The 12,499-nt window shown below is 36.1% G+C and overlaps 1 pseudogene; it reads right to left on the bottom strand.

Moving 5' to 3' along the window:
- Positions 1-234: 234 nt before the first annotated feature.
- Positions 235-4,468, bottom strand: LOC100616678 (probable ATP-dependent RNA helicase DDX4; annotated as a pseudogene).
- Positions 4,469-12,499: the final 8,031 nt, after the last annotated feature.

Here is a 12,499-nt window from a genome sequence, read left to right as displayed (position 1 = left end):
GTAAAATAGAAATAAATAGGGCATTTAGAATGCATTAAATCTTTCCAATAAACATCATTGTTACAGTAGCATTTCAACATTTAACATAACTATCCAGTAAAGAATTTTTTAAAAAGAGAATGGAAATAGATAGACTGTAGGATAGACAGGGAATTACCAACAGAATGTCTTACTTCCTTAGAAACTCTAAACCGTCTTCACTACATCAAAATTGTTGTTTGAATAATATTGGCTTTAATCCCATGACTCAGCATCTACTGGATTTGGAGCTTGTGAAGAAGAAAACCCTACAATGTTCATGCTGCTTTTGCCTTAGTAACTCTTTTGAATATCAATTGAGGCAAACAAATTTCTACTTGAAGTACTACCACTGAAGCCAGGGACATATTTTTGAAAACAATCTCTTCTAACCATGAAGGCACATCCTGCTGAGCATCTGATAGTACTTTTAGCAAAGGTTGTGCTAAATGGCTTCCTGGTTTGAGATCAAAGAAAGAAATAGCTTTGCCAATGTTACCACAGTGACCAGTATGGCCAGTTTGGTAAGCATATTCATCAGTGATGGAAAGATCAAAATTAAAAACATGTTGAACATTTTCAATACCTAGCCCTCTGGGAGCTACTAAAATAGTAACAATGAATGGGCACTTTCCACATCAAAAATCTCCAAGAGCTCTCTCTCTCTTTCTCTCCTCTCTCTGTCTCTCTCATTCTCTCTCATTCTCTCTCTCTCTCTCTCTCTCTCTCTCTCTCTCTCTCTCTCTCTCTCTCTCTCTGTCTCTCTCTTCTCTCTCATTCTCTCTCTCTCTTTCTCTCTCTCTCTGATTCTGTCTCTCTGTCTCTCTCTTCTCTCTCTCTCATTCTCTCTCATTCTCGCTCTCTCTTTCTCTCTCTCTCTCTCTGTGTTACCAATTACCATGAATTTTTTTTTACAAATAAAGGTTGCAATAAAATCAGTTTTTTTTCTTACTTTCAACAAATACAATTCTTTCCTCACATACGTTCCATAGAATTTAAATAAGCACTTCTGATTTTGAATACTGGCCAACTTTCAGAAGTATCTATTAAACATCACTACAATCCCCCATCAGCAACAATCAGTTTTTTTTTTAAGCTCTCCAATCAAACTTTGAATTTCCTCTGGAAAAGTGGCCCTAAACATCAAAGTTTGGCAATAATCTTTAGATGGCATTCCTGTTCAGGACCAAAACTCATATCCAGCATTTCCTCAACTTCATTCAGTAACCATCTATCTGACTTCTTAAGGTGAATCATTTCTTTACCTATGATATCCATTAGTTTTCCTGGTGTCACACATAAAATGTTACACCTTTCATAATTTGGTGAATTGACTATCCTAATGGGGTTCTCCTATAGATTATAACAGGCCTTGTATAGGTCCCCAAAGGAATTTTTTGCTTCCAAGAAGATCTGGTTGATCAAACTCTCTAGTTAGAGCAAAAATAATACACTCTGCTTCCTGTTGATCTTTAAAAACAACTGGCAGTTATTCCATATCACATCAAATGAGCCAAAATTAGCAAAAGAAAAGCTACAGTTTTCCCAAACTCTGTCTCAGCACAAGCCATCAGATCTCATGCTGCCAGAATGAAAGGAATACTAAATTTTTGCACAGGAGTTAAGTTCAATCTAACCAGCTTTAGTAATGTTTTTTTGACAGAGATCAACTTCTTCAAAAGTCAGTATTAGGGGCTGAAACATCCTGCCCTGATCTTTCACAACAATACTATCATAATTATTAAAGTTTAAGCCAAACTGGTAAATGTGCAAAGATAGCTTCTTCATTTTCAGGTGTCACTTTTGGTTCTCCAAAGTCATCACTTTCTTCTTCAGACCTCTGATTTTCAAGTGTTTCTTCCAAGACCTGATGCTATCTTTAAAAAAAAAATCTTTACCTACTTATAATAGCAATTCTAAGACAGAAGAGGAGCAAGAGTGAGGCAATCGCAGTTCAATGATTTCAACAGAATCACATAGCTATGAAGTGTCTGAGGCCAAATTCGAACCTGGGTCTACCCACTCCAGGCCTGGTGATTTCTCTATTAAGTCACTTATCTGCTCCAATGTACACCCCTTCTTGATGACCCTGAAGCTTCTGAATCTTTTGTTCCTTGTCTGATTATCGTCATCATTGGATTCTCTCCAAAAGCTAGAGCTATTACTTTCTTCAAATTTGCTACTTGAAAAAAATTGCTTCCAAAACCCTCTCCAGATCAGAATCTACCTATTATGGATAGATGCTCTGTCTTAGAAGACTGATCACTGATGTTCGCAAGCTCCTTCTCATGAAATGAACTCTTCAGATAGGAAAATCACTGATTTCTGCTGAATCTGAAGCCCTATTAAGAGCATCTCCATTTAGTCCAGAAGAATATGTATCCATCCTTGTCAAATACAAAGATGAAAGATGCTCTCTGAGGAGTGAGGATTTCTGTGTCCCAATCTTCATCTCCCAGGGTGACCAAAAGTTCTCTATAAAGCCTTTCATAAGGATGATGAATTTCAAGTTGGAAAATTACTTCAGAGATCATGGAGTTCAGTCCTCTTGGTTTAGGAAAGAACGAAATCTACTCACAGAGAGGTTTTGATTTGCCCAAGACCACTTGCAAAAGAGCGTTAAATAAATGAACTAGTAGAACTACTACCTAGACTCTTCTCCCGAAATCCGTCCTACCTCCCTGATTGCCCTCATTCTAATATTTATTTGTGTACATATTACCCTTCTCTTACTAGTTTGTAAGTTCCTTGTGTGCAAGAGCTCAGTGACTTCTCAGCTTTGTTATTTCTCCTGTGCTTAGCATGTTGTAGATATTTAACAAATATATGTGGAATCACATTGAATTTGGTGAATATTATACCGTTGGAAGGAAAGTCTATAATTAAGAAAAAATTAAGGCATAAACACAGTGAAGGTGTTGAGACATAAACTGGCATAATGAATTCCTAAATTGGTGTCAAAAGTAATGAAATCACTAGGCGGGAGGGGTTTCAACGCCACATTGACAGAAGGAGAGACAGGAGAGACAAGGAAGGGCTAATGTGCTGCTGCCATTTACAGGGAGCTGTGGAAGAACAAGGAAAACTACAGACCTGTGAGCTTGACCTTTAGTATAGGGGAAATTCTCCAGTGTCTGACAAGAGAAGAAAATAGGACACTTCAGAGTAACAGAAAGTTCCAAGACAGGTGTGTTGATAGCACAAAAGAGAGATTGGCTTTAAAAGGTAGCTTTGGCTCCAGTGGCCAGGAGGGAAAAAATGACAGTAGGGGAGGGAAAAAAGAGCAAAACAATCAGTCCTCCAAAAACCTCTGTTGCAAAAAAGGCTGCAAATGGGGTTAGAAAAGTCAGCATCGAGACAGATTTTTGAACAGGGTTAAAAACCTGCTTCAGTAGCAGGGGTTAAAAGGGTCCATACAAGAACATGTCTTATAAGAGATGGCAAGAGCTAAGTGTCATTGGGTCATTTCTAGACTGAGTAAAATCTAGATATGTCTTCAAGCAATTAGTGTAAATATTATATTTTTAGCATCATTCAAGCTATTTTCAACACACTGGGAGTTAAGGAAACTATATTTATTCGCCTAAACTTTGAAGATGTCTCTGAATTAGAGAGGGATTACTAAATCCAAAATGTAGAGATGAGTATCAGAGAATTCAGAAACAAATGAGGGGTTTGAAGTACAAACTGATAAGTGAGGTGCCTTCAATGAGAAAAAAAAAAGGACACATCAATAAGGATTTGGTTTAAAAAAAGGATTCTAAAGAAAAAACTGCTTGGCACATTTTTCAAGATTAGGAATTCAAATCCATCTGCTCAATTTCTGAGAAATAGCAATAAATTTAACAGAAAGCTGGGACCACTCTAATGGCTATATAATAATGGACCACAAGTTGGAGGACCTTGTCTGGTAATATGAAAGATGCCCTGCCTTTGTTGCAACCAGAGTGAAGTTTCCTATGTGAGGCCAGAAAAGAAGATGAAGCATGTCAAATGACAACTTCAAGAATAAAAGAATAAGTTCTTCCTAAATTCTAGACTCTATCTTTGTGAAATATTTAATGAGAATGAAACCCAGTTACATATTGCCCCTTCTCCTTTCAAATGCCTACTTGGTGCCTCTACTGCTACATCCCTTTGCTTGGAAGACAAATTATCAACTGCCAAGGAAAAAAAGTCACATATAAAGATTTTTCCTTTCTTCATGTGGGACTAAGTGGTTCAGGTTTAGGAACTGAGGGGAGAATAGAAGGATAAGGATTCATCTTCATCTCTTCTAGAATAAGAATAAGAGTAAAAATAAAACAAATATCTTTTTTGTTACCTCTTCTGGATTAGAACAAGTTGCTCCATCTATCTCAGAAATGGCAGTTACAATTAAGAGAATCCTTGTTGCCCTTTCTCTCAAAGACATTGGCAATTTTTGAACCGTTTTTCGAGCTACCATCATGTTGATAAAAAAGAAATTGTGAAAGTATAATAAGATCATAAGTTTAGAGATGAGAGAGACCCTAGAGGCCATTTAAGCCCCAATGTCAATCTAATTGATGATTGGTTGAAGGAGCTGACATGTTTAATCTTGAGGAGAGAAGACTTAGGAGGAAGCAAAATAGCAATTTTCAAGCATGTCAAGAGCAGACCTGGTAGGAAAAGGAATAGATTTGGTCTTCTTAACCTTAGAGAGAAGTAAGAATAATGGGTAAGTTACAGAGACAAAATAAAGCTTGATGCAAGGGAATGTGTTCTAATCAGTTTTATAAATGTGAAATGGGCTGCTTGGGAGACATCCTGTTTTTCTTGATTTCTAGTCAGTCCATTCTTCATATACATTTTAAAAGAAATTATTATTTAGGAATGAGTTCGGTCTAGGTGGTCTCTGAGATTCTGTTAAATGGAATAGACCAAATCACAAAGTTATAAAAAATTGGGGCTTAACATTTTAGGGAATCAAAGTAGATGCTCATAAATGGAGGTTTGGCTTAAAACAAATTGAGTTCCATGATTGAAATGGAATATTATAGTGCTAAAAGAAAGTTTGCATATGATGAATCCAAAGAAGCAAGGAAAGACTCATATGGATTGATACAAAGTTAAGCAAGAAGAACCAGAAAAACTATTTTATAGTATAACCACCACAAAACAAAAAGAAATTAATGCCGTGAGATTTCAAAGAACAAGCATGACCTCAAAGATGAATTATGAGATACTACATTCCTTCCTCATTCTTTTGCAGAGGTGGTAGTTCTATGTCACTTTTTTCTCTTCTTCCTCTTTTTCTTTAAAAAAACCTTTGTTTTATAAGATGGTTTAGGGAAGAGATAAAAAATGACATATGGGGAAATGGAGGCATTATAAAAATAATTTTAAAATACTTATATTTTTAAATATCATGACTTAAAGTTAGACACATTTAGTTAAAATTTGAGCAGAGCAAACCAAAATATTTGATTTATAGATTTCCAGAAAAGGTCAACAACTTCTCTTTATATCTATACTTCATGAATGAAGATAACTCACCATCAAAATATCTTCTGTAGAGCTAACTTGTGTTCTTTATGCTTCTTCTTTATGAGACCTTCTTGTTCCTCAGTGGAAACTGAGAGCATGTTCTCAACATCATATTTCCTTTTTACCACATTGAACAGGTATCAGACATGGAAAAGAGACAGGATGATTAGGAATACATAGTTGGAATCTCCACCATCGGAATAAACATTCAAATCATTTAAATCAGAAGTCTATTTGAGCATTGTGAGTATGTATAGAATAAAATCTCTCTTTTTTGGCTAAAAGAGGGAAAAGAAGTATCTGCCCCCCAATGTAAGTTCTGTGAGTATTTTATATATCTGAAGATTACATATTATCCCTCAGCCTTCTATTTTCTCACAATATTCCTTTTAACCTTCCTAAATATGGTATATTATTTCCATTTCTAGTTACACTTGTGGCTCTTACCCTCACCATATTAAAACTGTATTAGTAGTCTAGAGATTAGATATAAATATAATAATAAAGTTCTGATCAGCCCCACATAGTTAATGCTTCATACGAGTTTCTTTTTATGGATGAGTGATGTGGCTCAGGGTCAGTTACTGAAGATGAAGTAACATTAAAGACATTATTTAGAATATGAAGGACAGCTAAAAGAAGTGGTCTAGCCTTGTAATAATAATGAAATGAGTGTTATGGTTGCATGTCTAAAATTCTAAATGAATATGCAGAATGTCTTCAGACTGTTAGCCAGGTGTCCTATGAGAGTTTATAGGAAACTACTACATGAAATGCAAAGATCTAGAGGGAAGCTTGCAATCTGCATCAATTAAAATGATCACAGATCCACTAAACTCTAATAATAAAACTATATAAAGCATTTAAAGGGGAGTAAAGATCTATACATATTGTCTTATTTAATCTGATCCTCACAATATTTCTGTAAGGTTGGTATTATCATTATTTGCATTTTAGAGATGAAGAAGTTAGCTGAGAGAGGTTAAAATACCTTGCCCAGAGTTGCACAGTTAGTAATAGTATGAGGCAGGATTTGAATTTATCTTCCTGACTCCAAATCTAATAGTCTGTCAAATGCACCACCAGCACCTAGGTACCTCTAAACCAAAGCTGGACCAATTGTTACATGGTGCCAGTGAGAAATAAAAGTATCTGCCAAGAGACAAAAAATATACAGATTAAATTTGCACATAAATTGTAAGTTTTGTACAGTCAAAATATTTATTTTCACTATAGATCTTATATATCTATCTTTTGTTATTCTTCAAACCCATATTCTACTCCAACTAGACCAGCTGATTTATTCATTATATCCCATACACATGAGAGAGAGAGAGAGACAGAGAGAGAGAGAGACAGAGAGAGAGAGAGAGAGAGAGAGAGAGAGAGAGAGAGAGACAGAGACAGAGACAGAGAGAGAGAGAGAGAGAGAGAGAGAGAGAGAGGGAGAGAGAGAGGGAGAGAGAGAAGGAGAGGGAGAGGGAGAGGGAGAGAGAGAGAGAGAGAGAGAGAGAGAGAGAGAGAGAGAGAGAGAAAGAGAGAGAGAGAGAGAGAGAGGGAGAGAGAGAGAGAGAGAGAGAGAGAGAGAGAGAGAGAGAGAATTCCTACTTCTACACTTTGTTCAAATCACATACACTTATACACACATACATATACATATACCCTCATCCTCTATACTTGCCTAATTATCCAATACCTTTATAACCTCTGAAGCTTACATCCTACCATTTTTAGGATAGATTATTATGAAATCTTGGGAGGAAACTGAGAATCTTAGCTTTATAGGTCATGTTCTTATCATAGCTGTCAAATGAAGGTAGGGACCTCAAAAAAAATGAAGAGAAGAGGAAAAAACAAACTTCCTACCAATTATTGCTATTCAAAAAAAGGAAAGGACAGTTTTGAGCAGTAGTGAGCTCCCTATCACTGGAGGTGGGAAGCCACTTACTTGTCAATAATTTTATAGAACACATACTTGTTCAGGTCTTCATTGAAGTAAGTGATCAATGAAGCTCCTTCCAACTTTGAGATCTGTGATTCTATGCTAAGCTGTTACTGACTACTCTTGACCCTCATGTTATCTTTTACCTCTAAGTGCTCCTAGCACTTATTATCTGTACAGATATTTTTATTGACTACAGATTGAACGTTAAACAAAACTCTAACTATAGCCAACCATCTTTATAAATGTAGGTTATTTGACCATAACTATAACTAGAAGAAAATGTGACTGGCACATATTCACTTCTACTAAAGACCATTTCTGATCATATCTCTCACCGAGGGTCATTAGCATTCCTTTTTCATGCAAGGGAAACAACATTACAAAAGGAGTTTTTATTTACCATATTCTTAACCACATATATTCCTTATTTGCCTTTTTTTTAACTAGTGCTGCTATATTTCTGACTAATGGCCAGTCTGTCATCAGTCTGTCATTCTCCACCATTTTCTGATGATAGTGGATAGCTCTGACTACAAATGCAGACTTCTCATTACTTAGAGTAGGCTGGCATATGTAGAAATATTCATTAATTAATAGTACTTTCTGCTTACCTTCAGGAAACACATCTTAAGGACAGAGTTCCTGTCAATCACTTTAAAGCATAGTTTTAGTAAAATCCACTACCTCAGCTCCTTTGCGGGAATATCTTCATAACTATTCTATTCTAACAGGACAGTCTTTCATTTCAATGTTTACTGAAAGAGAGATACATCATTCTTTGTTATAGTCTCTCAAATAGAGAAGAGGAAATAGCAAAAGCAGAGGAGGAGGGGGTAAAAGAAGAATCTAAAGAAAACCGCTATACTCCCTTCATCAAATCACCATGAAAACACCACACAAATAATCCTTCTGAGAAATGGAATCTCCAAATAACTTCCCGAATCCATGATTCTGTTTCAGCAAAAGCCATGCAGTTTTCCTCTTTGTTTGCTTGGTTTCCAATTCAGTAGAGAAAAATGATTTTTTAAAAAAGACAACTCCTAATATTAGTCAGAGCTTCAAATATAGCTTAACTATTGGGACCCGATTATGCCCTGGAGAAGTGTCAACTAGGGGAAAGTAGCTTATCTACCTTAAGAAAAACTAAGAGCCTAAAGAAAGTATATAACATAATATCAAGGAAGATAATTTTCCATTTTGTCTTCCACCGAGTTAAAGCTTGATTTCCAAGATTTCCTTACTTATATATTCCCTAAAACTAGTGTTTCTCAAGTTGAAGTTCAGAGCTTGTAGGAAGTATGGAGAGAATTCTGAAAACATCAGAGATCAGAAATCCAAAGGCCATTTTGTAGTATATCAAGGGCAATCTGCTAATTATGTAAATAGAATTAATCTGTTTCTTCCACCTTTCAGGTTTCCTCTATCTTTAGAATCTACTACAACCTAAAGAGAAAGTTGAATATATGGATGTGTGTCTATGTGTGTACGTATGTTCAAAAAACTTAAGCATTTTTGGAAAAATTTTTAAAATCAAAGAGGGGAAAATAAGACCTACTATCTTCAACCAAGCCACTCCATGAAATGGCATTTCTGCAAAATGTGGCCAAGATTTACTAGCAGTTCAGAATTATTTTGATTCCAACCATTATTTGGCTTAAACTCCAGAGAGCTGAGGGAAAGAGGAAAAGGACCTATATGTAAAAAATATTTATAGTACCTCTTGTAGTAGTAGTAGTAGTAGTAGTAGTAGTAGTAGTAATGGTGGTGGTGGTGGTGGTGGTGGTGGTGGTAGTAGTAGTGGTAGGAGGAGGAGGAGGAGAAGGAGGAGGAAAAGGAGGAGGAGGAGTGGTAGTAGTAGTAGTAGTAGTAGTAGTAGTAGTAGTAGTAGTAGTAGTAGTAGTAGTAGTAGTAGTAGTAGTAGTAGTAGTGGTAGTAGTAGTAGTGGTAGTAGTAGTAGTGGTAGTAGTAGTAGTAGTAGTAGTAAAAGAATCCCTGAGAATTAAGAGGGTTCTCATTTAAGGAATGGATAAACCACTTCAGGTCAAGGACTACCTTTTGTTTTTTGTTGTATCTTCAGAGTTTAACACAATGTTTAGCACATAGTAGGCATTTAATATTTATTGATTAATTGGTAAGACATCAAAGATGCCAAGGTCATCCACTGTATCCTGGGACATTGCCAGTTGTCCTGATCTTTGTCATGCTCCTAGACTTTGACAACTCCAGAAGAGAGAATGGGTTGATGATTTTGCACAACTCTACCTCACTAAAATTCAATTCATGCACAATGACAAATCGCAAGCCTAATGAAACTAAAGCATGCTCCTTCATCCCAAGAGAGCAGAGAAAGGCTAATGATACAGAATAAACAGATATACATTTTCTGACACAGCCAATGCAGATATTTGATTCTCCTAACTATGTATATTAGTTATAAGAATTTTATTTTTTTCTTCTTTTCCCTTTTTTCCTTTGGTTTAGTTTAGTGAAAGAAGGAATTTCTTCTTAGTTTAAAAAAATGAAAATAATTCATTTCCTCAAGCCCAAAGTTGAAGAACAATTATCTATATACTACATCGGTTAAATAGCAAAATCCCTTTTCTCTGCATCATGGTGACTCAATGAAACCCAGAAAAACCCTATGTTGCTACCTTTTATAAACAATATAAACCAATAATCAAGTGACACTTTCTTATAACCCTAATAAGACTGACCCAAAGCTCCATCAAGAGAACACTAAGGCAAAGAGAGAAGTTATTTACTCTAGACTTGAAAGAGGGAAAACAGAATTTTAAAGTGTCCTGGTATACTACATTGACTAGAATTTTCATTTAACATTTATTCTATGTCTCTTCTTTAGTTCAATACTAACTAGTCTGGGGAGCTTAAGCCTTAGAAGAGCATTTATGAGGTTACATATTAATCAACTCTGTGTGACTGGGTTTTTTTCTTAGTCTAATATTCTTACAGAGGTATAATCATTATCCAGAAACAAATCATTTTGTATCATCAACTAGAGAGTCTATGCCATGCTTTTCACAGGGCATATTGTTTTCCTCTCTCATCCTCTTTCTCATGACAGAGGGTGTGAAAAAAATCTTCACTAAATTCTGAACCTGAGAGAGGCAAGCATATGGGGATGAAAGTCACAGTGATACTAGATGCTGTCTCCCAACCACATGGTCCATTAGTGTGCCTTCTCTTTCTAGCACTAGAGCAGAATTAGATGACTAAAAACCCTGTGCATACCCAAGCTTCAGTGGGCATAGGGTCTGATCTATTTAATTAAGCTGGGCACCATGAACATAATGAGATGAAAAATATGAAATGAAAATAGACCCTATTGTGTTAGATTCCATAAGATCAGTCCATCCAAATCTCTCCAACTTCATAAAAATGACTAGTCTAGATTGAACTTTTCTCTTTTGCAAAGTTGAATAACAGAGGAATTGTCCCCAACAATCAGTTTCCCAAAAAAGAATTGGCCTTGTGTCTTATTGCTACATGAAAAAAAAACATGAAAAAAACAGCATTTGCTATTTCAGAAATCTTTGAATAAGAATAATAGAACTGAAAGGAACCACAGAAGTTATTTAATCCAAACCCCTCACTTTATAGAGAAGAAAATTGAGGGTCCTATATAGTAAAGTCACTTTCCAAAGGCCATACAACTAATTAGTGGCACTTAGATCTAAAAATTAATCTCCTAAGTCTGTTTTAGTATAGTAGTTCTGAGTTCCAAACAAAAGACTTCAAAACTTTAAAAAAACATTTCTTTTTAAAATGGAGGCTACTGGTTGTTAACCAAATAATGCCCTGGTAATTCAGACTGAAAATGAGATATCCTCCACACCCAGAAGACTCATTCCTGACTCTTGTCATTCCTCTAAAATTCTCCACCATGTCTCTGAAAGTTCATTATCCTGAATGATCATTTTAGCTGCGCAATTCATATTCTGCCAGTACTCTGAGACCCTGCCTTCTGATTTGATGGCTCCTTCCAGAACCTCAAGAGAACCCAGGCCAGCCCTCTCTTCATTCCTTACCAGGCTGCTCTCAAGACTTCTCTATCAAGGCCCAGAATTTTTATTTTTATATCTTGTCTTTCCCATAAGAATGTAAGCTCCTTGAGGACAAGGGCTATCTTCCTTTTGACTTGGATCTATATTCCCAGGATTTAGCATAGTGCATGGTGCATAGTAAGTATACCATCTGGGTATTTGTTAAGATAAATGTTTACTAACTAACTTATTAACAAACTTGTAGTAAAACTTAATTCCACCAAAGGATAGAGTTAAAATCATATTGGAAGGGAGCAGCTGGGTAGTTCAGTGAATTTAGAGCCAGACCCTAGAGATGGGAGGTCCTAGGTTCAAATCTGGCCTCAGTCATTTCCTAGCTGTGTGACCCTGGACAAGTCACTTAACCCCCATTGCGTAGCCCTTACCACTCTTCTGCCTTGGAGCAATATTGATTCTAAGATGGAAGGTAAGGGTTTAAAAAAATCAGATTGGAAGTATTTAGGAGAATGGACATTTTTTGTGCCCCAATATGAAGTATTCCTAGGGTTCCATTACCATAAAATTCATAGGAAAACTCAAATCTCAAGGTGAATGTAGCAAGGAAAAACAATAAGTATCTTGGGCCACTGATGTCTCTGGTAATGCATTGTTCTATTTTCTTATAAACTCCTACCACATCCAGATACTAAAGTAGCCTTCCTTAAAGAATCCACACAAAAGTTTCAATGGAGTTGTGTTGCACTCTTGATTCTATTCAAAATGGGTGGTAGGTACTTTTCTATGCTTCCTTTCAACTTGTCATTTCTAGGTCATACATCAGATGAGCAAAGTTTCCCAGAAATTCAAATCTCATATCTGAAAAGGATAGGACACAATCTGTGGCAATGTAGCCCCAATCGTGCTTTGATTTGTTGGTGACCCTGTGACTATATGAAAGCCATGACAAAATCTCAAATTTACCACTCAATTTCCCTTAACTATCCAGTATCCACAAAAGTCACAGGGT

Source organism: Monodelphis domestica, chromosome 7 (assembly GCF_027887165.1).
Source record: "Monodelphis domestica isolate mMonDom1 chromosome 7, mMonDom1.pri, whole genome shotgun sequence".
Classification (NCBI taxonomy): domain Eukaryota; kingdom Metazoa; phylum Chordata; class Mammalia; order Didelphimorphia; family Didelphidae; genus Monodelphis; species Monodelphis domestica.
This window is presented reverse-complemented; position numbering and strand designations above follow the sequence as displayed.